General features: G+C 48.3%; 1 pseudogene; it reads right to left on the bottom strand.

Annotated features, from left to right (window-relative positions):
• Window positions 1-22,252: 22,252 nt before the first annotated feature.
• LOC146758208 (uncharacterized) lies at window positions 22,253-23,313 on the bottom strand (annotated as a pseudogene).
• Between the last annotated feature and the right edge of the window lie 1,423 nt (window positions 23,314-24,736).

Raw genomic sequence — 24,736 nt, 5'->3', positions numbered from 1 at the left:
AGTGATTGACAGATCCTCTAGTATTGACCAACCAAGTGGCTTCTGCCAGATGCTTCTCCCAGGGCTTAAATGTTCCACCACCCATTGCTTTCAACATAGTTTTCAACAACCCATTATATCGTTCAGTCTTACCAGAAGCTGGTGCACGATAGGGAATATGATAAATCCAATGAATGCCATGAATTTTGGCCCAAGTGGTTTCAATGTAATTCTTGTAATGAGTCCCGTTATCATATTCAGTTCTTTCCGGATTGCCATGCCGCCACAAGATTTGCTTCTCCAACCTTAATATGCTGTTTTGTGTGGTAGCATGGGGTACTGCGTATGTTTCGAGCCACCCAGTGGTTGCCTCCACCATGGTGAGTACATAACACTTACCATTGCGAGATTGTGGCAAGGTGATATAATCAACCTGACACGCCTCCCCATATTTATACTTTTGCCATCGCCCTTCCTCACAGAGAGGTTTCATTCCCTTGGCTTGTTTACTTATGGCACATGTTTCACAGTCATGAATAATCTGTACAATAGCATCCATAGTTAAGTCCACCCCTCGGTCTCTGGCCCACTTATATGTCGCATCCCTTGATGGCCCGAGGTCTCATGGGCCCATCGAGAAAGAAATAATTCACCCTTATTCTGCCAGTCCAAGTCTATTTAAGACACCTCAGTTCTGGCAGCTCAATCTACCTGATGGTTATTCTGCTGTTCTTCAGAAGCCCAACATTTGGGTGCATGGGCATCTACATGATGCACGTTTATAACCATATTCTTTGTTCAGGCAGCAATGTTCTTCCAAAAGAGCTTGGGAGGATTGGCTGACACACCTGAAGGCTGTGCTGCCATTCAGCGAGACCTGGACAGGCTGGAGAGCTGGGCAGTAAGAAACTGGATGAGGTTCAAGAAAAGCAAGTGTAGAGTCTTACATGTAGGGACAAAGAATTGCATGCACTGGTACAGGCTGAGGGATGAGCTGCTGGAGAGGAGCTCTGCTGAGAGGGACCTGGGCGTCCTGGTGGACGACAGGTTGGCCATGAGCCAGCAGTGTGCCCTTGTAGCCAAAAAGACCAATGGCATCCTGGGGTGCATTAAGAAGAGCGTGTCCAGAAGGTTGAGGGAGGTGATCCTCCCCCTCTATTCTGCCCCGGTGAGGCCTTATCTGGAGTAGTGTGTCCAGTTCTGGGCTACCGAGAACAAAAAAGACAGGGACCTCTTGGAAAGAGTCCAGTGAACTGGGTCTGTTTAGCCTTGAGAAAAGAAGACTGATTGGGGACCTGATCCAGATCTATAAATATTTAAGGTGTGGGGGCCATAGTGGTGAGGCCAGACTCTCTTCAGCAGTGTTTGGAGACAGGACAAGGGGAAATGGCCAGAAACGGAAGCATAGGAAATTCTGAATGAATGTGTGCAAGAACTTCTTTCTTGTGAGGGTGAAGGAGAACTGTAACATGCTGACCAGGGGGATTGTGGAGTCTCCTTCTCTGCAGATATTCAAGACCACCTGGATGCCAACCTGTGCGACTCAGTGTAGGAAACCTGCCTTGGCAGGGGGATTGGACTCAATGATCTCTGGATTTCCCAACCCATATGATTCTTTGATTCTGTGATTCTGAAATAATGGGCACCTGAGAGTGCAGCGTTATTCAGCTGACACAATGGATGAGTACACCAAAAGAAGAGACAGATCTTTCTCTATATATCTAGTGAAGATTCCAGAGCTTAAGACATTCTGAATCTGTGACAAAACCACATTCTGTCATTGATGGCACCTTTGTTTGTTTTGGGCTCTCATTTAAATGGCAATTCCATGGGGTCTCCAGCACACCCCCAGCTAGCTGGCAAACACAGCCAAAGACCTTCAGGAAAGCCATGTCCTGGTAGTGTCAGTGCTTGCTGGACAACTGTGAGTTAACACATAATGGGTCTCATACCTATGTGGCGCCTTCTGAACACCAGTACCACGGTGTAGATGCGAGGCCAAGCCAGGCTAAATCTAATCATGCTTCTGGAAAGGGATGCTTTCTGAAGAGTCTTTACACTAACGAGAAGACCACAAACATTCACTCAGTGAGCTCAAAATCACTGTGCATTTGCAGGCCTACAATCTCGTTTCTCTCACAGAGACATGGTGGGATGGTTTCCACCTCTGGACTGTAGCAAATGGAGTACGGACTCTTTTTGACGGATGGCCAAGGAAGATGAGGAAAGGCTGATGCCCATTGTGAGAGTGCACTGAGCTCTGACTAGGAATGGCAGAGGAGCCAGCTGAGAACTGAAGGAAAGTTTTCAAAGAGGAGAGCGGCAGATTCTGTTCCTTGCTTCCTTATCAGGAAGAACAAGAGGAGGGGGACAGGCAGGTATCTGAGTTACAGCAGGGATGGAATTGTTTTCTTCAGACTGTCTGCTCTGATGCGGTGTTTTGGTTCTAGGAGAAAACCATTGATAACACTCTGATGTTTACAGTTGCTGCTAAGCAGTGTTGTACAGAGCCATGGCCAAGGTCAGTGGAGGGCACATGGAGCTGGGAGGGAACAGAGTGAGGACAGCTGACTGGAAGTGGCCAAAGGGACATTCTCTATCAGCTGACAGCAAGCAGAAATTGTATTGAAAAGGGTGGGAGTTCATCTCTGTCTCTTCACTGCCCAGGGCCCAGCTGAGCATCAGTCTGGTGGTGCTGAGCAAGTGCTTGTGCATCAGTTGTTACATACAATTCCATACCAACGGATATATATAGTGATAACTATTACTCCTCTCCTTTTATTTCTCTTAGTAAATTGCTTTGTTACAACCCACAAGTTGTACTTTTTTTCCCAATTCTCTCCCCATCCCACTGGGAATGGGGCAGTGCACAAAGCACTGTGTGCTGCTGAGCCACATGTTGGGTTCAACAACCACCATCATTTTGGTGCCCGATGAGAGGCTCCAAGGGTTGAGATAACAGCACATCTGTTCTATACCTTCAGTGGCAGTGAGGGACACGGAGCAGGCTTGGACAGCAAAGCAACGAACAGTTGTCTCAGAGACTGGTATTGAGCCAGAAACTTTGGGTTCTTTGATCTCTTGCCATGGCTTCTCAGAACCATTCAGTTGTGCAGCAGAGCTGTGATCCCCTGCCCCAGGCAGCAGCTGTGGCAGCACAAGCCCTGCTGGGGGACTCCTTCCCCCCACATGTCTCCCCGCAGCTCCCTGGGCAGCTCCACGGGCAGGCTGAGTGCTGAGCCTGGCAGGCGGCAGAGTCCCATACCCGGCACACAGCCCCTGGGGCACAGCAGGGACCCTACTCTGCAGGACAGCCCTGGACACCCACCTGCAGCCCCGGCTGCACAGCCTGCAGCCTTGCTGGGAGACGCAGCCCTCCAGGGCTTTTCTCTGACTCTGCAGCACAGAAGCCCTCAGCTGGAGCAGAAGGCTTTTAACACAATAATGTAACATGCAGTGAGTGAAGCCAGATCTGCTGTTGGATGTCCTGCATTTAGATAACCCTCAATTAAAAGCAGCTGCATAACCTACTGCAAGAGACTTACCATGTTGTGGTCTGTGAGCAATGCTCCTTCAGAGAGCTCACAGCACTCTCACACAGTACACATCTTGTAAGTTCTCTCCAATTTCTCTCCTCTATTGCCACCTGCTGACTGTGCTGTGCACAAGAGCTGCTCCTGGCACAGCTGTCTCTCTACAGCATCGTCCACTTTTATGAGCTCCCTGTGTCCCAGGAGCCTGGCCCAGCTCAGCAGCAGAGGTTGTCAGTTTTATCCTTCCCACTCATTTCCCCTATGGTGTCCCTGGGTACTCGTGGCCATCAGCTCCTTAAAGACAACAGTATCATAACTGTTCTTTGAAATCTGCTGAGTTATCCATCAGTCATTTCCTGACATCTGCTGAGTCCTACTTGAGAGTGTTCGATGAAACAAAATGGGCAACCAGACAAGGACAAGGGGGGTTGAGACAACTTCCCTGTGCAGGGCAGGGATCCAGAGGATGCAGTGCAGGTGCCTCATCCCCAGATGGGAACCCTGGGGCAGAAATGGGATTCAGTTCCCCACAGACCCACAGGAGCTGGGATTCCTCTGGTTCAGCTCAGATGTGCACAAGGAGTTGTACAGTGATCCTTTAATATCTTCTTTAAACCCAACTATAAATACACAGACAATAAATGTATTTTGGATTCTTCCTCTTTAAGCCCTCTCCAGATACCTCTCCATTTTGCTGAACAAGTTCTGAAAACTTGACAAATATCACAGGAAGGCATAAGGCACAAGAGGCTTTTAAGATTATAATGGGCCCCAGGGCACATTTGATGCTGAGTCCATCAATCTCCAGTGCAGAGAGAAGTTTGCACAAAGTACTCAGCAAGACAAAGTCAGAAGTAACAGTGAAGTTTCTTGGAGTATTAATGGGCCCACTGAGGGCCATTAGTAAGCAGGCTTCCCAAGGGACTTGTTAGAGCAGATAATTGGAAGCCATGACTACAGGCAGGGAAAGGCACTGGCATGGTGGCTATGATGCTAAGAAACCCCTCCTTTGCCTTATGAAGCAGACAGGCCTAGCCCTGATTCCCAGATCCTTAGCAGGAAGATCCTGTCCCTCGTGTTGGCTCATGACCCTTCCTGGGGCAGTGGGATGGAGGTCTGTATGACGTTAAACAAAAGCCATGGGGACAGAAGATCCCAGGCTATGCATAGGGTGCAAGGATGCTGTGAAGTTCGTGTCCCATGTGGGCCCTGTGTGTCATCACAGGATATGGGGTTTGAGAAGGGCCCAGTCTCAGCAAGCAGTCAATCCCAATGAAACTCTGAACTTCAGATCTCTCAGTTCCAGTGCCCTCCTGTGCACACCCTCCCACAGTTTGATGTACTTTATCTCTGCAATGCAGAGCAGAGAGGGACGACCCTTTCCCTCACCCAGCTGGCAATAAGTTGCTTGATGCGCTCCAGGGTACCTTTGGCCTTCCTGGCTGCCTGGGCACACTGCTGACTCACATTCAATTTGATGTTGACCAGGACCCCAATCCTTTTCAGTCATACCGCTCTCCAGTGTCCCATATCCTGTCAGTGTGTATGTCCAGTGTTGCCCCTACCCAGGTACACAGTCAGGCACTTGTTCTTGTTATGCTTTATGCACTTTGTGCTTCGTACCAACTGGTACCCACTTCTCTGACTTGTCCACATCTCTCTGCAAGTCCTCTCCACCCTCGGTGGAGGCGACAGCATCTCCTCATCTGGTCTCATCAGCAAACCTGCTCAGATCATCTTCTAGTTCTGCATGCAAGTCATCTGCAAAAGCATGAAAGAGAAGTGGCCCTAAAATGGAGCCCTAAAATGGAACCCTGACAGTGACCATCAACCAGCTTGATGGAACCCATTGACTATAATCCTTTGTGCCTGACCTGTAGGCCAACTGCTCACCCACCACGTTGTGTTTCTGTCTATCTGCATGCAGGTCATTCTGTCCAGAAGGGTACTGTGAGAAATAGTTTCAACAGCTCTACTGAAATCCTCAAGGATAACATCGACTGGCTTCCCTTGGTCAGCTAAATGGATAACCATGTCATAAAAGGACTTAAAGTTTAACATGACCTTCCCCTTGGGAACTTGTGTCGGCTGCGACCAATGACAGAATTGGTCTTCAGGTGTTTTTCAGTCACTCCCACTATCACTTTCTCCATAGTTTCACCAGGCACTGGAGTGAGACTGTGTCTCGCTCCAGTTTATAGGAGGGAGGCAAGGTTCTTTGTTATGTGTATATACCCGGCATGAGATTAAGAAGCAACAGTTCAAATGTTGGTCCAACCAGTTTATTAAAGCCCTAGCCATTTTTAGGGAGATGGGGAAGGTAGCCCTCCTGGATCCTGCCAGCCCCCACCCTGGGATAACAAGTTTCCTAGATTTTTGCAGATAAAGGTTATTCTTGCTTCCAATGTTTTGCTTTTGTCCCAGTTTGCAAGTACTGCCTTTTGTTTTTACATGCAAATCATAATCACTTTGACAAAAAAAAAAAATAAAAATCCAGGTTGAACTGAAAAAAACTCTGAACCAAATTGTGAAGTTTTAACAGATCCAAGGACTGATATCAATCACAATCCACAAACACATCAAACCAAAAGCATACTATTGCAACCAAAATATGTAATCAAGAGGTATATTCAGCATTCTAGCAAGATCATACCTTCAATTTTTCTGCCACAAAACACAAATGGTTAAAGTCAGCTATCAGCCATTCTCTTCAGTGAAGGTCCCACGGGGATCTTCTATAAAATACAACAAGACAACAACTTGCCCTTTTGGGGCTTTGTTAATACAATTAAAAATGAGGGAACAAACCAGTAAGAGTATATTTTACATTCCTTTATCGGGTGTCCTTAGCCTTCCAAGGATATTTGTTAAGGGATTTCATTAAGGTTAGGGAAACTGGCCTCATGTTAGCTGAGTCAGTCGACACAGGCTGGCCTGTGTGAGGTAAGTGTTTCCCTAGCTTATCAGCAACTGGATTGTGACTCACAGGGGCAATTGGCAGGAGTGGGGAGGCCTTGGGACAGAAGGTGTTAAATTGAAGATCTCCTTTTGTTGTGAGCTTTCTAATACATCCACCCTTCACTGCCTTCCCCCCCCCCCCCCACCTCCCACTCACCTGGGGGAGGGGGCAAAAGCATCAGCTTTCCTTGAGTTTATTGAACTTTTCTTCTGGCCACCAGTTAACTAATTTCTCTAGTCTGACTGTGGGTAATCCATTCATCAGAACTCGTGGAACACCCTTTTGCCAGCCGTGTCCAAAGACAATTACGTTTATGATCAATATTTTGCCTACCTGTTCTTACTGGCAATGACACCCTTCCAGTTCCACTAAGCTTTGGCCTAGGTGGCCTAGGAGCAAGGGTGGTTGCTGGGAGCCTTACTTCCCCTGGCTCAGATTTACTGGAAGAAGCCTCAGGCCCATATTTCTTTTCATAATTAATCAGCTCTTGGGCAACCTCCCCCATGTCCATACCCTATATCCTGACTGCAAATGGCCTGAGGTGCCAGTTCCTTCTAATGCTGGCTGGGTTCTTTCTCCCTGAGGCATAGCTTGTATCTTTCCTTGTAGTTGTATACCTATAGGTTTCAGTGATTCTGGAAGCCCCCTGATTAAAGGAGTCATCCTTTCAGGATCAACAGGCATCATCATAGGTGATTCATGATGTGGCTGCAGCTTTCTACCATACATCATTTGCAGACAAGCAGCTTTTTGAACACTTTCCACTAATTGATCAACTGTTCTAGTAATGGCAAGAGGGTCTCCCCTTTCTAAAGGGTTGAGACCACTAGCCCAATAGGCAGCCCTCTGTGTTAGGGACCAGGGAGCACAGTTGTTACCAGTATTTAAAAATACTCCTGGCCCCCAATAACCTTCAGCTTCCTTTTCAGTTAACAGTATTTGGTCTCCACCAGTGAGACTAACCCTCCAAACATACTTCGTTTCAGATTCTTTTGGAGAGCGGCTAAAATCTTTTTTCAGTTTTGCTAATTCAGTGGTAGAAAAAGGAATTTATTTAACATTCATTTGAGGGTCCAGGTCCTCACTGTTATCAAACGTATATTCAGTTTTTATCAAAAGACACAATTGGGTTGGCGAATCCTCTAATTTGTCAAGCCCTTCCTTTATTCCTTGTAGTTCCTTCTGAGGAAAAATTTTTTCTTGAGGCAAATTATGGACAACAGTATTGCTATTATTCTTATATGTTAATAGTTCCTTAAAAGACATTTGCAACAAAACTGCATTATGTTGCTCTCTTTGTAATTGTTCCTCAAGGTTCACTACTTGATTCTGCAGAGTTTTTACCAATTCTTGCATTACTTTAACTGATTCCTGTAATGCTTGTATGGTTTGGGTTTCTGCTGAAATCTTTTCATCTCGGAACTCCACGGCTGCTTTTAAAGCAGCACCGAGTACCGCACAAATAAATGATTTCCCTTTCCCGGCTCAGGTACAAGCCCCATCTTGTAAAACACTAATGCGGTCGGAAACAGTCTGCAAGTTATGCCAGTTTTGTCGTGCCCAATCCACCCCTGATAAAGAGGGCCAAGCACCATGCTTTTCTAAAAGGTCAAATAGCACATTTTCACTATTCATAGTGGCAATACTTTCACTCATTTCTTGATACCCTAAAAGATCTACACTAAGGGAAGAAAAGGTGCACATAACTTCTTACCCCTCCCCAGGGAGACACGCACCTATCAAACAAATGCAAATGCTACAATCATTCCTCCCTTTCACAAAAGACCAAGAAGCCCAATCAACACTTACAAAGAAAGCGTAAACACCTAAATCGCTCCTGGCTACCCTGTCAGGCCAGGAAAACTTCAAGCTTAAAGCCACACAAGTTTCAAAACACTTCTAGGTTTCTCAAAAAAGGAATAAACTTCTTGGAGAAGCACAAACGTCAAAAAATTACCTCCTCACTTCCCCAAGAGGCGCACACACAAAACTTTCAAATTCCAAAATATGTTACTAAATACTTAAACCACAAAAATGCAAAATAGTCTTCCCGAGGAAGCACACACGTATAAAACAAAAGCAAATAGTCAAAATTAATTCATACGTCCCCGAGAGGTAAACACTTAAGCAGTAAAGTTTCAGAATGTGGAGCGATCTTCCTGGAGAGGTGCTCACATCTAAGTTACCCAAATTATTGCTCCTTGCAACTCCAGGAGGTGCACATAGAAAAGTTTTAGACTATGTCTGGGAGGACAACACTCTCACGGCGGTTATCCTGACGACTACGTCAATAAAAATGTCTCACTCCAATTTGTAAGAGGGAGGCAAGGTTCTTTGATATGTGTATACCCGGCGTGAGATTAAGAAGCAACAGTTCAAATGTTGGTCCAACCAGTTTATTAAAGTCCTACCCGTTTTTAGGGAGATGGGGAAGGGAAGGTAGGCGATAGGGAAAGTAGGAAATATAAGCAAGAAGTCTGTAGAAAGCAAAAGAGATATAGTCACCACCGTGGGTCCAGCGAGGTACACAGTAGGTCCGTTGATCTCAGGAACTTGTCTGATCACCGCAGGGGATGGGAGACAGCCAGGGAGCTCTGCAGCAAGCCGGTCTCGGGGGGTTCTTCCAACGAGGTTTTCCCCTTAGGGAATTCTCCGTCAAAGGTGTCTTCGGGAGTTTGTCTCCAAAGTCCCCAGTTTAGCGAGGGCCTTTTATCCCCCATTTTGGTGGGGTTTTTTTGAGGATTACAGCTCAGCATTTTTTTTGGGAAGTACCGAACTTCCAAATAAACAGGCAAACACTCTTTGAAAGATGATTTAAAACCAGCTTTTGTGGCATTCCTGGCCCACAGATGAGCCAGCAAGGAGGGGGGAGGGGGTCTCTGTTGCCGAACACAAGCGTTATCGCCTTCTGCAGTGGTCCACTCCTTCGAGCAGCACCCCCTGAGGAAGAGTGCTCTTCCTGTTTCTGCTTATCTTTGCAGTCGTAAGCAGAAACACTATGGCACAATGACACCCAACATCTGCCCTCCAGGATACTTAACAGTTGTCAGTCAGAGTTTTATCATCAGAAAGGCCTCATGAAGCAAGCTTTGAGACAACAAAAGAAAACCAGTTCTGTCTTTCACAGACCCCATAGGCCACACACAGGCCTCACAACCACATATGAGCCCCATAGACCCCATACAGGCCCCAAAACCCCATATGGTCCCCATAGACACCATTTACGTGCCAAAACCCCATATAAGCCCCACACACATCCATACAAGCCCCCACAACCCCATACAGACCCCACAACCCCATATGGGCTTCATAGACCACATACAGAACCCACAACTCCATATGGGCCCCATAGACCCCATACAAAACCCACAAACCAATATGGGCCCCATAGACCCCATTCTGGGACCACAAGCCCATACAGGCCTCACAACCCCATACGGACCCCACAACCTCATATAGGCCCCACAACCACATACAGGCCCTTTATAACCCATACAGGCCTTTTAGACCCCATATGGGTCCAATATTACCCATACATGCCCCACAACCCCATATGGACCCCATAGACACCATACAGACCCCACAACCCCATATGGGCCCCATAGACCCCATAAATACCCCACAACCCCATATGAGCCCCATAGACCCCATACAGACCCCACAACCCCATATGGGCCCCATAGACCCCATACAGACCCCACAACCCCATATGGGTCCCATAGACCCCATACAAGACCCACAACCCCATATGAGCCCCATATTCCCCATGTAGGACCCACAACCCCATATGGGCCGCATAGACACCATATAGGTCCCGCAACCCCATACAGGCCCTAAAACCCCATACAGGCCTTAAAACCTCATATGGGTCACATAGAATACATACAGGCCCCACAACCCCATATGGGCCCCTTAGGCCTCATACAGGCCCCACAACCACATACAGGTCCCATTACCCCATATGGGCCACACAACCCCATACAGGCCGCACAGACACCCTACAGGCCCCATAGACACCATACAGGCCCCACAACCCAATACTGGCCCTACAACCCAATACTGGCCCCACAACCCCATATGGGCCCCATAGACACCATAGAGGACCCACAACCACATACAGGCCCCACAACCCCATACAGGCCCCATAGACCCCCTATATGCCCTAAAACATAATACTGGCCCCACAACCCCATATGGGCCCCACAGAACCCATATGGGTCCCATAGACCCCATAGAGGCTCAACAAACCTATATGGGCCTCATAGACCCCATGCAGACCCCACAACACCATATGGGCCCCATAGTCCTTATACAGGACCCACAAACCCATATGGGCTTCATAGACCCCATATGGGCCTTATGGGTGCCATACAAGCCCCACAACCCCATATGGGCCGCATAGACACCATATAGGTCCCACAACCCCATACAGGCCCCGCAACCCCATACAGGCCCTAAAACCCCATATGGGCCCCATAGAACACATACAGGCCCCACAACCCCATATGGGCCCCTTAGGCCTCATACAGGCCCCACAACCACATACAGGTCCCAAACCACCTATGAGCCACACAACCCCATACAGGCCCCATAGAAACCATACAGGCCCCATAGACACCATATAGGCCCCACCACCCAATATGGGCCCCATAGACCCTACAGAGGCCCAACAAACCCATATGGGCCTCATAGACCCCCTACATGCCCTACAACATAATACTAGCCCCACAACCCCATATGGGCCCCACAGAACCCATATGGGTCCCATAGACCCCATAGAGGCTCAACAAACCTATATGGGCCTCATAGACCCCATGCAGACCCCACAACACCATATGGGCCCCATAGTCCTTATACAGGACCCACAAACCCATATGGGCCCCATAGACCCCATATGGGCCTTATAGGTGCCATACAAGCCCCACAACCCCATATGGGCCGCATAGACACCATATAGGTCCCACAACCCCATACAGGCCCCGCAACCCCATACAGGCCCTAAAACCCCATATGGGCCCCATAGAACACATACAGGCCCCACAACCCCATATGGGTTCCTTAGGCCTCATACAGGCCCCACAACCACATACAGGTCCCAAACCACCTATGAGCCACACAACCCCATACAGGCCCCATAGAAACCATACAGGCCCCATAGACACCATACAGGCCCCACCACCCAATATGGGCCCCATAGACCCTACAGAGGCCCAACAAACCCATATGGGCCTCATAGACCCCATGCAGACCCCACAACCCCATATGGGCCCCATAGACCCCATACAGGACCCATTATCCAATATGGCCCCAATAGACCCTATAGAGGCCCAACAAACCCATATGGGCCTCATAGACCCCATGCAGACCCCACAACCCCATATGGGCCCCACAGACCCCATACAGGCCCCATTATCCAATATGGGCCCAATAGACCCCATACAGACCCCACAACTCCATATGGGCCCCATAGACTCGATACAGGACCCACAAACCCATATGGTCCGCATAGACACCATATAGGTCCCACAACCCTATAGAGGCCCCAAAAGTCTCATATGGCACCCATAGACCCCATACAGGCCTCACAACACCATACAGGCCGCAGAACCTCATATAAACCCCACAATCCCATACAGGCTCCTTAGACCCCATATGAGCTCAATACACCCCATACATACCCCAAAACCCCATATGGGCCCAATAAACCCCATACAGTCTCCAACTTCCCATATGGGCCCCATAGACCCCATACGGGCCCCACAACCCTATGTGGGCCCCATATACCCCATAAAGGCCCCACAACCCCATACCAGCCCCACAATCCCATATAGGCCCCATAGAACTTATAAAGGCGCTACGACCCCATATGGGCTATATAGACCCCATACAGGCCCCACAACCCCATACGGGCCCCATTAACACCATACAGGCCCCAAAGAAGCCATACAAGCCCCACAACACTATATAGGCCTCATTGACCCTATACAGGCCCCACAACCCCATGTGGATCCCTAGACCCCATACGGGACCCACATATAGACCCCTGTCACGGGATACTTAGATTTACCTATGCCCGTGACAGGGGAAGCCACCCCGCGGGCCCCCCCCCCAGGGCCTGGAAAGGAGGGGGAAAAGGGGAGTGGGATAAAACAGCGACAATCTAAGAAGGAAAAACTTATTTTACTAAATATGATATCGAAATACAAGATAACACAATATAATATAATTAAGGCTAACAAATGGAACGAAACAGAGAGAGAGAGTCTCCGAAAACCGAGAGGCCTACTGTGAACTCTAGGCGACACGGCTGGAACGCTTCTCAGTCTCCGAGAAGTTCGAGAGAAGAAGGAGGGCCCTCCAGCCTGGGAACGAGATTATATAGAGTCCTGGTCCCGTGACTTATTGTTACTCCTGTTGTTCTCTGGGATATGTAGTCTTCTTCTGTGGACTGCACATTCAATAGAACTATCCATGCTTTACATGATGTTATGATGTGGAATACTGATAGCAAAATTACAAAATTACAAAACCATGACATTCCACCCCTTATTCTACATTATTACATCATGGTTAATATATACATATATATACATATATATATATACGTATGTAAAATTGTGATAGCTAAATAGTAGAATTGCATGTAACATAACTAAATGTACAACTATAATAACTAAAATACACTACACATGCAATCATATATATATATATATATAGATACATAAAATTATTGACTGCACTCCCCCAGCATCAAATTCCCTTGTGGTACACATTGAACATCCCCATCCTTCTGCATTACCTACCAAGTGCACCCAGGTCCCTGGGCAAAGACAGTTCCACGGATAGCTTTGCCCTTTCCAGAAGCTGGAAGGACCCAAACAGCTTTTCCCAACATGTTCTTTACATGTGTAACAGGGACCTTATCTCCTTCTACAGTGTGTAGGGGGATAGATTGACTAGGACCATCACGATTGTCAGATCCTCTAGTATTGACCAACCAAGTGGCTTCTGCCAGATTCTTCTCCCAGTGCTTAAATGTTCCACCACCCCTTGCTTTCAACATAGTTTTCAACAACCCATTATATCGTTCAATTTTACCAGAAGCTGGTGCATGGTAGGGAATATGATAAATCCACTCAATGCCATGATCTTTGGCCCAAGTATTTATAAGAGAATTTTTGAAATGTGTCCCATTATCAGATTCAATTCTTTCTGGGGTGCCATGTCGCCACAGGACTTGTTTCTCAAGACCTAATATGGTGTTTCGAGCAGTTGCATGGGGTACTGCGTATGTTTCAAGCCACCCAGTGGTTGCCTCTACCATGGTGAGTACATAACACTTACCACTGCGAGATCGTGGCAAGGTGATATAATCAACCTGCCACGCCTTCCCATATTTATACTTTTGCCATCGCCCTTCCTCCCAGAGAGGTTTGATCCCTCTGGCTTGTTTAATTATGGCACATGTTTCACAATCATGAATAATCTGCGCAATAACATCCATGGTTAAGTCCACCCCTCGGTCTCTGGCCCACTTATATGTTGCGTCTCTTCCTTGATGGCCTGAGGTCTCATGAGCCCATCGAGCTAGAAATAATTCGCCCTTATTCTGCCAATCCAAGTTGATTTGAGCCACCTCAATTCTAGCAGCTTTATCTACCTGATGGTTGTTTTGTTGTTCTTCAGTAGCCCGACTTTTGGGCACATGTGCATCCACATGACGCACCTTTACAACCATATTCTTTGTTTGGGCAGCAATGTCCTTCCATAGTTCAGCGGCCCAAACAGATTTTCCCCTCCGTTGCCAGTTATTTTGTTCCCACTGCTGTAACCACCCCCATTAGGCATTTGCCACCATCCATGAGTCAGTATAAAGATACAGCATTGGCCACCTCTCCCGTTCAGCAACATCTAAGGCCAGTTGGACAGCATTGACCTCTGCAAACTGACTTGATTCTCCCTTACCTTCAGTGGCCTCTGCAACCTGTCATGTGGGGCTCCACACAGCAGCTTCCCATTTGCGATGCTTCCCTACAATGCGACATGATCCGTCAGTGAATAGGGCATATTTCTTTTCATTTTCTGGTAATTCATTGTATGGTGGGGCCTCTTTAGCACGTGATACCTCTTCTGCTGGTGATGTTCCAAACTTTTTATCTTCAGGCCAGTCCATGATTACCTCTAGGATTCCTGGACGATTGAGGTTTCCCATTCGCGCTCGCTGTGTAATCAGCGTAATCCACTTGCTCCAGGTGACATCGGTAGCATGACGGGTGGTGGGAACCTGTCCTTTGAACATCCAGTTCAGCACTGGCAGTCGAGGTGCCAAAAAGAGCTGTGTTTCAGTCCCAACTACTTCGGAAGCAGCCCGAACCCCCTCATACGCGGCTAAGATCTCCTTCTCAGTTGGAGTGTAGCACTCTTCAGACCCCTTATATGATCGACTCCAGAATCCCAGGGGTCGGCCTCGGGTCTCTCCTGAGGCACTTTGCCACAAACTCCAAGTGGGGCCTTTCTCTCCAGCAGCAGTATAGAGGATGTTCTTTACATCCTGTCCAGTCCGTACTGGCCCCAGGGCTACAGCACGGGCTATCTCTTGTTTAATCTGTTCAAAAGCCTGCTGCTGCTCAGGGCCCCATGCAAAATCATTCTTCTTCCGCGTTACCTGATAAAGGGGGCTTACAATACGGCTGTAGTTTGGAATGTGCATCCTCCAAAAGCCCACTGCACCCAGGAAAGATTGTGTCTCTTTCTTGCTAGTTGGTGGAGACATGGCAGTGATTTTGTCGATCACATCTGCTGGGATGTGACAATGTCCATCCTGCCACTTTATACCTAAGAACTGAATTTCCTGGGCAGGTCCTTTTACTTTGCTTCGCTTAATAGCAAAGCCAGCTTGTAGAAGAATCCGGATTATCTGCTCTCCTTTTGTGAAAACTTCTTCTGCTGTATCGCCCCACACAACAATGTCATCAATGTACTGCAGGTGTTCAGGAGCACCACCCTGTTCCAGTACAGTTTGGACCAACCCATGGCAAATGGTTGGGCTGTGTTTCCACCCCTGGGGCAAACGGTTCCAAGTATACTGAATGCCCCTCCAGGTGAAGGCAAACTGTGGCTTACATTCTGCGGCCAAAGGAATAGAGAAGAAGGCATTGGCAATGTCAATGGTGGCATACCATTTGGCTGCTTTTGACTCCAGCTCGTACTGGAGTTCCAACATGTCCGGCACAGCAGCGCTCAATGGGGGTGTGACCTCATTCAGGCCACGGTAGTCTACTGTCAGTCTCCATTCTCCACTGGCTTTACGCACTGGCCATATGGGACTGTTAAAAGGTGAGTGAGTTTTACTGATCACTCCCTGATTCTCCAAGTGGCGAATCAAATCATGAATGTGGAGCAAGGAATCCCTGTTGGTGCGATACTGCCGTCTGTGCACTGTCTTTGTAGCAATCGGTACCTGCTGCTCTTTTACTCGTAGCAGCCCCACAACAGACGGGTCCTCTGACAGGCCAGGCAAAACAGACAGCTGCTTAATGTTGTCCATGTCTACAGCAGCTATCCCAAAGGCCCATCGATACCCCTTAGGATCCTTGAAATGCCCCCTTCTAAGGTAATCAATACCCAGTATACATGGAGCCCCTGGGCCAGTCACAATAGGATTTTTTTGCCAGTCTTTGCCAGTGAGGCTTATTTCAGCATCCAGCACAGTCAATTCTTGAGAGCCCCCAGTCACTCCAGAAATATGGATTGATTCTGTCCCTTCATGACTGGAGTGCATTAGGGTGCACTGTGCACCGGTATCCACCAGCGCCTTATATTCCTGTGGTTCTGATGTGCCAGGCCATCGAATCCACACAGTCCAATAAACTCTATTATCCCTTTCCCTCCCCTGACTGAGGGCAGGGCCCCTCTATTGGTTACCTGTGATGACTGGAGCAACTCCACTGGTGGTTGGTATGTCTAGTAGTTCTTTCACCCGTGCTCGTAGTGCAGAAGTAGGCTGATCATGCCACTTCCTCATGTCTTCTCCATGGTCACGTAGGTAGCGCCACATGGAAACACACGGTGCAATCGTACTGTTGCTCTTTGCTCGAGCTGGGAAGCGTGTGCGTTTAACAGCTGAGACTTTTGATGATGCAGGTGAGGAGTAGGACTGGACTAGTTTGATCAGATCCTTCATTAGACCTGGTGGCCCATACGAGGATTGACCTTCATCAGCTGTTTCTGATACTATTACGGGATCATTACGATTAGTTGATGGAAACAATTTCTTGCACATTTCATCTAGTCGGTCTTCTAGCCGTGAGATGGCAGAAACTGTGGCATGCAGTTGGGGGAGCAGCTGATAGACGTTTTGAAGCATTATAATCAGCTCAACAACTCGGGGCCATCTGTCCTCGAATCCTCTAGATGCTGTTACCAATGACTGTGCAATTCTCTCTGGTGCTGTACTTGTGATTTTCTGCCACATGTCAGGATCGGCCCTCATTCTCTCAGGATCATGTTTGCTTGGATCAGGGTTGTACAACATTTTCGCCATGGCCAATTCCCTCAGGTACTGGATACCTTTTTGGACGGTATTCCAACTATTAAATTTAGGCTTCAAAGCATCCTTATAGGGGTACCTCTCTCACGGCTTCTAACAGCCGCAACCAGAGAGTGGCAGCTCCATCCGAACATCAGCTAATCCCTCTGTCGATACCTGCATCTTGGGCAATGCTTCCTAGTTGCCGAGCTTCATTACCATCTAGAGACAAGCTGTTGGCCCCATTGTCCCAGCAGCAAAGCAACCAAGCAAGGATACCTTCATCTTGACGCCGTGTAAACTCCTTTCTTGAGCCTTGGATTTCAGTCAGCTTCAGAGGTCGACAATAGGTGATTTCCTCCTCATCATCAGTCTCTTCTTCATGCCTCTTGGTTTTTCCCTTTGCTTTTTTCAGTACTGCTCCATGCCCGGCACCTGGGTCTTCTGCTGCCCCCCCCTCTGCTTCTCCTTCTTTTCATTCTAGACGCATGGACACCCGTTTCCATTTCTGAAGAGTGTTATGCTCGGTCCGGAGGGCATTATGTACGGACTGAAGAGTGTTGTGCTCGGACTGGAGGGTGTCACAATTGGGTTGGAAGGCATCGTGCATGGGCTGGAGGGTGCCGCGCTCAGACTGGAGGGCATCATACTTGGACTGGAGAGTGTTGTACCCGGACCGGAGGGCATTGTGCTCAGTCTGGAGAGTATTGTGCTCGGTCCGGAGGGCATTGAGCTCAGTCTGGAGAGTGTTGTGCTCAGTCCGGAGGGCATTGCGCTCAGTCTGGAGAGTGTTGTGCTTGGTCTGGAGGGCATTGTGCTCAGTCTGGAGAGTGTTGTGCTTGGTCCGGAGGGCATTGTGCTCAGTCTGAAGAGTGTTATGCTCGGTCCGGAGGGCGTTATGCACGGACTGAAGAGTGTTGTGCTCAGACTGGAGGGTGTCACAATTGGGTTGGAAGGCATCGTGCTTGGGCTGGAGGGTGCCGTGCTCAGACTGGAGGGTGTCATACTTGGACTGGAGAGTGTTGTACCCGGACCGGAGGGCATTGTGCTCAGTCTGAAGAGTGTTGTACCCGGACAGGAGGGCATTGTGCTCAGTCTGAAGGGCGTTGTGCTCGGACTGGAGAGCATTGTACCTGGACTGGAGGGTGTCGAGTTTGGATTGCATACTCTCATTCTCAGCCCTAAGACTCATACTCTCTCCTATTTTGCTTGATTCGTTAGTTCAGTTTTCAATTATATTGTATTATATTGTGTTATTCTGTATTTCTATATAGTATTTTAGTAAATAAGTGTGCCTCCTTAAATCGTTGCCGCTGGGTTTTTTTGAGTTTATTTTTGGGGTTTTGTTATTTTTTTTTTGGCCTAGGGCCCCTGCGGGGCCCACGACCCCTGTCACAGATGCAGGTGGATTTTTTCGTTCAAACCGTGCCAGATTTTTGTGGAGAATGCGGGCATATTGAGTTGCTGTTTTTCTGTTTTCTTCTGTTGCTCTTTAAGCATGCAATAAATACTTAGCCTATATTATTAGGGTCATGTATCTTCCATTCTGCTTGGTCACTGAGAGTTATAAAAGGTCATGTGAGTAATACAAGTTTTGATGGTCTTGATTCCCATTTGTTCTATGAGTAAGTATGTAGTTTGTGTGGAATCCCGACCTCCCTAAGATTGTGAAGTTGCAGATGGCTGCTGTACCCACAAGGGGGGGAACATGCACTGCAGGATGTTATAAATACTAGCTACAGATGCTGGCAGTGCTTGTGAAATACCAAAATATTCCAAACAGGTATGTTTTAGCATTCTAAGCAGCATTATTCAGTGTGTGTCCTGAAAAACTGCCTGTTTTCAGGTTAAGTGAATTATTCATGTCTACTGAAAATGAAGATAATTTCAATTGGTTTCATCCTTCGAGAAAGAGGAGACTGAGAGCACATGATGTGTGACTGTTCACAAAACAAGCAATTGATTGAAGAAAAATTCTCAGAGCTGTGACAGCCCCTTTTAAATTTCTGCCTCCAATTTTTTCTGTGTTCCCTCAGAACAGGAAATTGAAACCCCCTGCCTTGGCTCTCCTCTGGCAAAGCAACCTCAGAATCATACTGTTGTGCAGTGGAGTTGTGATCCCCTGCCCCAGGCAGCTGCTGTGGCAGCACAAGCCCTGCTGGGGGGCTCCTTCCCCCAACGCGTCTCCCCACAGCGCCCTGGGCAGCTCCCCAGACAGGCTGAGTGCTGAGCCTGGCAGGCGGCAGAGTCCCATACCCGGCACACAGCCCCTGGGGCACAGCAGGGACCCTGCTCTGCAGCACAGCCCTGGGCACCCGCCTGCAGCCCTGGCTGCACAGCCTGCAGCCGTGCTGGGACATGTAGCTTTCCTTCCCAGCTCTTATGCTGCAGCACAGAAGCCCTCAGGTGGAGAAGAAGTCTTTTTTCCACTGTAATGAACATGCATTACCTACAGCCAATCTGCTATGGAATATCCCAGATTTAGTTAACCCTCAGTTAAAAGCAGCTGCATTGTCTACTGCATGAGACTTACCCTGTCATGGTCTGTGAGCAATGCTCCTGCAGCGAGCTCACAGCCCACTCACACCTCACACATCCTGTAAGCTCACTCCAGTTTCTCTCCTCTCCTTCTGTCACCTGCAGGCTCTTGGGCACAGCTGTCTCTCTACATCTCTGCCCACTTTTATGAGCTCCCTGTGTTCCAGGAGCCCGACCTATCTGAGTAGTAGTGGATGTCATTTTTATCCTTCCCACTCGTCTCCCCTGAGATTTCCCTGCATCATCATGGTCAACAGCTCCTGAAAGACAACAGCATCATGACTGTGCTTTGAAATCTGTTGAATTTAACACCAGATTTCAAGTGGTCAGTGACTAATTCCTGACATGCGGTGAGGGCTTTCAGAGAGTGTTTTCTAAAACAAAAAGGAGCACACAGACAGGGACAGGAGATCATAGAATCATAGAATCAACAAGGTTGGAGAAGACGTAAAAGATCATCCAGTCCAGCTGTTCACCTATCATCAATAGCTCCCACTAATCCATGGCTCTCAACACAATGTCCAATCATTCCTTGAACACCTGCTGCTCCAGAGAAAGAGACTCCCCAACCCCTTGTGCAGCCTGTTCCAGGGCTCCATCAACCTCACTGTAAAGATGTTCTTGCACACATTCATGCAGAACTTCCTATGCTCCAGTTTCTGTCCATTTCCCCTTGTCTTGTCTCCACACACTGCTGAAAAGAGCCTGGTCTCTCCACTTTGACCCCACACCTCAGATATGAGCATTGACATGAGAGCAACCCCCTGCACCTTTCCCCTGTGAGCAGAGCATAGCAGAGCAGAGACACAGTCCCCATGTATCATGCAGTGTTATTCTGCTTGCCAACAGAAGAGGCCAGTCTTTCTCTGTGCTCCATCTGTGGCATACTCCAGAGTTCAAGGCACTGCAAATATATGGCACATCTACGTTCTTGCAATGATGACACCTTAGTATGCTCTGGGCTAGCATTTCAATGGCTAAATAAATCTAGGGTCATACCAGTTGACGGGAATTTGGCAAATGTTGTCCCATTGTAAGGAAGAGCAAGAAAGATGACAGGGGCAATTATGGACCGGTCAGTCTCACTTCAGCGCCTGGTAAAAGTATGGAGAAAGTGAAGGTGGGAGTTATGGAAAAACAGCTGAAGGACAATTCTGTCATTGGTTGCAGTCAACGCAAGTTCCCGAGGGGAAGGTCCTGTTGAACTTCTGATCCCTTTATTACACGTTTATCCATTTAGCTGACCAAGGGAATTCAACTGACGTTATCCCTGAGGTCTTCAGTAGAATTTTTGACACTACTTCTCACAACACCCTTCTGGGCAGAATGTTCTGCATACAGCGAGACAGAAACAGAATGTGGTGGGTGAGCAGTTGGCCAATAGACCAAGCCCAAACAACTATAGTCATTGGGTTCCATCAGGCTGGTAGATGATCATTGTCAGGGTTCCCCATGGCTCCATTTTAGGGCCACTTCTCTTTCATGTTTTTGCGGATGACTTGCATACAGGACTAGAAGATGTTCTGAGCAAGTTTGCTGATGAGACCAGATGAGGAGGTGCTGTTGCCTCCACTGAGGGTGGAGAGGACTTGCAGAGAGATGTGGACAAGTCAGAGAAGTGGGTACCAGTTGGTACTAAGCACCAAGTGCATAACACATAATAAGAGCAAGTGCCTGATTGTGCACCTGGGTAGGGGCAACACTGGGCATGCACACTGACTGGATATGGGACACTAGGGAGTGGTCTGACTGAAAAGGATTGGGGGTCCTGTGCAACATCAAATTGAATATGAGTCAGCAGTGTGCCCAGGCAGCCAGGAAGGCCAATGGTCCCATAAAGCGCATCAAGAATTTATTGCCAGCTGGGTGAGGGAAAGGATTGTCTCCCTCTGCTCTGTACTGCTATAGCCGTACTCGGAGCACTGGGTGCTCTTCTGGGTAATGCAGAACATAAAGGACATCAAACTATGGGAGAGTGTGCACAGGAGGGCACTGGAACTGAGAGATCTGAAGTTCAGAGTTTCATTGGAACTGACTGCTTGTTCAGACTGAGCCCTACTCACAACCCACAACCTGTGATGAAACACAGGGCACATATGGGACGTGAACTTCACACCATCCTTGAACCACATGCAGAGCCTGGGATCTTCTGTCCCCATGTCTTTCATTTAACATCATATAGACCTCAATGCTACTGCCCCAGGAAGAATCCTTAGTCAGCATGAGGTCCTCCCTGCCAAGGGTCTGGGGTTCAGGACTTGGCCTTTCTGCTTCATAAGACAAAATAGAGGTTTCTCAGCATCAGAGCCACCATGCCATTGCCTTTCCCTGCCTGTAAGTCATGGCTTCCAATTATCTTCCCTAACAAGTCCCTTGGGAAGCTTGCTTGGTAATGGACCTCTGTAGACCCATTAATACTCTTAGAAACTTCACTGTTACTTATACTTTGTCTTGTTGAGCACTTTGTGCAAACTTCTCTCTGCACTGGAGGTTGATGGACTCAGCATCAAATGTGCCCTGGGGCCCATTATAACTTAAAGACCCTCCTGTGCCTTGTGCCTTCCTGTTATCTTCTTCAGGTTTTCAGGACATGTTCAGGAAAATGGAGAGATATCTGAAGATAGCTCAAAGAGGAAGAATCCAAAATGCATTTATTGTCCATTTATTTATAGTTGGGTGTATACAAGAAGTTAAAGAAGCACTCTGCAACTGATGTCAATCCAGGATGTCCCCAATGAGTTCTATTCTGTTTCTGTGTGGACAAAGTTCCTTCTCAACTGACCTCAGGCCAGGTGCCGAGTAGACCGTCCCATGATCAAAGAATCCAAAATTTTTAAGTTTGCACCAGCCTCTCAGCCATGCATTTATAAGATGGCTTTTCCTGGTTATCTCAGTGTTTGTCCCTGCCACAAAAGGAATACTGGCAAACACAATTTTATGCCCGCTCCATCAACTAACTTCCCCAGCCTCCTAAAATCATGTTTTATAGTCCTCAGGCTTCTATCAGCAATCCCATCACTGCCAGCCTGAACTATCAATAAAGCGTAATAATCAGAGGGGTGGATAAGGCTGGGGAGTTTTCTAGAAATATCCCTGACCCGGGCCGCAGGGAGGCAGCACACCTCCTTATGGGTAGGGTCAGGCCAACATATTGGACCCTCTGTTCCTCTCAGTAGAGAGTCACCCACAACTATTACCCTCCTTTCTTTCTTGGAGGAAGCAGTCTTCAAACGTGGAGTCCACTGCCTCACCTTGGGCAAGCTTGGCGGCAGCACTGCCATGTCATCATCACTCACCTCTCCCTCTGGTTTCAGGGCTTCGTATCTGTTACAGAGAGGGACCAGCGGAACCGAGGAAGGTCAGGGTGGGGGTTGCCTGCGACGCCGGGCTGAGACCCGCTGCCATTCCTCCTCTCCTCTCAAGCTGTCTCTCCCTGCTTGACTATGGTGAGAGAGAGGGTCCATTACTCCCTCAGTCTGCGAAGTGCAATCTCTGCACCTTTCTCGCAGAGAATCACTCCACCAATCGATCTCCCGTTCGCATTCTCTGATTGTCTGCAGCCTAACTACCTCCTCCCTAAGTTCCACCACAAGGTTGAGCAGCTCATCTAGCTGCTCACACCGCACACAAGTCGCATCCTTCCCATCCTCTCCTGGCAGCAGCAGGCTGAGGCACTCCTGGCAGCCAGAGACCTGAACTGCCGCATCTTGGAGCAGACCCTCTGTCTGGGTTGCCACAGTCTTTGCACAGGAAGCCCGTTTCCTGGTGAGGACCATGTTTGAAGCGTTAGCGTCAGGTCCAGTCAACAGAAGAGAAAGTTACCTGAGAAAAAGATAAGGGCACTCATCCGTGCTCACACAAGACACAGCCTCCACTCCCACTGCAGCCTTAATGAGTGGGCAGTGCAGGCAGCCCTCAAACACTGACTACCTCCAAAGTAGGTGCTCAGAACAGCTTTCCACACCTTCTGTGTGGTGTGGGTGGGAACTAGTTCCTGCCCTCCCTGGCCTCTCTTTATTCACACAGCAAATGGGTCAAGGTCAATTACCAGTGATAAAGAGCAGGCAGTGTCAGATCTGCCCCTGGTGAGTCAGGGGCCCTCCCACAAGCTGCCAGCTGCTAGCCCAGGCACAGCGCTGCTGCTGGCTCCAAAAAAAACTCTAAAAAAAGAGCTCTTCTGGACGCTTTTCTTCACTTTTCTTCACTTCAGTTCCTTCCCCAGTGCAGTTCTACCTGCTTGAACCTGGTCTCTGAAGCAAAAAAAATTCTGTTATGTCCCCCCATAAGTAAGTTTGGGGGTCCAAATTTGCCCCATAAGTGGGGCAGAATCGCCCCATATGTGAGTTTGAGGGTCACAAATTGCCTCATAAGTGACAAATTGCCCCATAAGTGGGTCCCAAATCGCCCCATAAGTGAGTTCTGGGGGTTGGGGGACACAGAGCGACCCATAAGACCACTTATGGGGGGACATGTCACTTATGGGGCTATCTGGGACCCACTTATGGGGAAATCTGTGCCCCTCAAGCTCACTGATGGGGCGATTTGGGACCCACTTATGAAGCTGAAGGTCACTTACGGGGCCATTTGGGACCCCAACCCATAAGAAATGGGATCTCTGGGGGGATTTGGGACCCCCAAACCCACTTATGGGGCAATTTGGGACCCACTTATGGGGGGATTTGGGACCCCAAAGACCCCAACCCTTAAGAAATGGGGTTTATGGGGTGATTTTGACGCACTTATGGGTCTGGAGGTCACTTATGGGGCTATCTGTGCCCCCCAACTCACTTATGGGACCCATTAGACCCCCAAGCCCACTTATGGGACCGTTTGTGCCCCACTTACGGGGCTGGATGTCACTTATGGGGCCATGCCCCCCAACTCACTTGTTGCTCTGATGTTTGAGGTGTTTCTTGTAGGTCTCATCCTGGAACAAACTTTCCGGGTTGTACTTGTGGCTCCAGTCGTTTATATAGGGCTCGAAGCCACCGTGGGGCTTCACCTTCTTCCCTTTGCGATCTCGAGAAATGGGGACAGAAAGGCCTGAATTGGGTTAAAATAAAGAAAACTTATTATTATTGTTACTTATGGGGCTGGGGAGGCACTTATGGGTCACACTTATGGGTCTGGGGACATCCAGAAGTCTTTAGGCTCTGAGTTATGGGGCCAGGGTAATAGTTATGGGGCTGGGGTTCCCAT

Source organism: Coturnix japonica, chromosome 16, assembly GCF_054131305.1.
Source record: "Coturnix japonica strain WE chromosome 16, WE-NBRP24, whole genome shotgun sequence".
Classification (NCBI taxonomy): Eukaryota; Metazoa; Chordata; class Aves; order Galliformes; family Phasianidae; genus Coturnix; species Coturnix japonica.
This window is presented reverse-complemented; position numbering and strand designations above follow the sequence as displayed.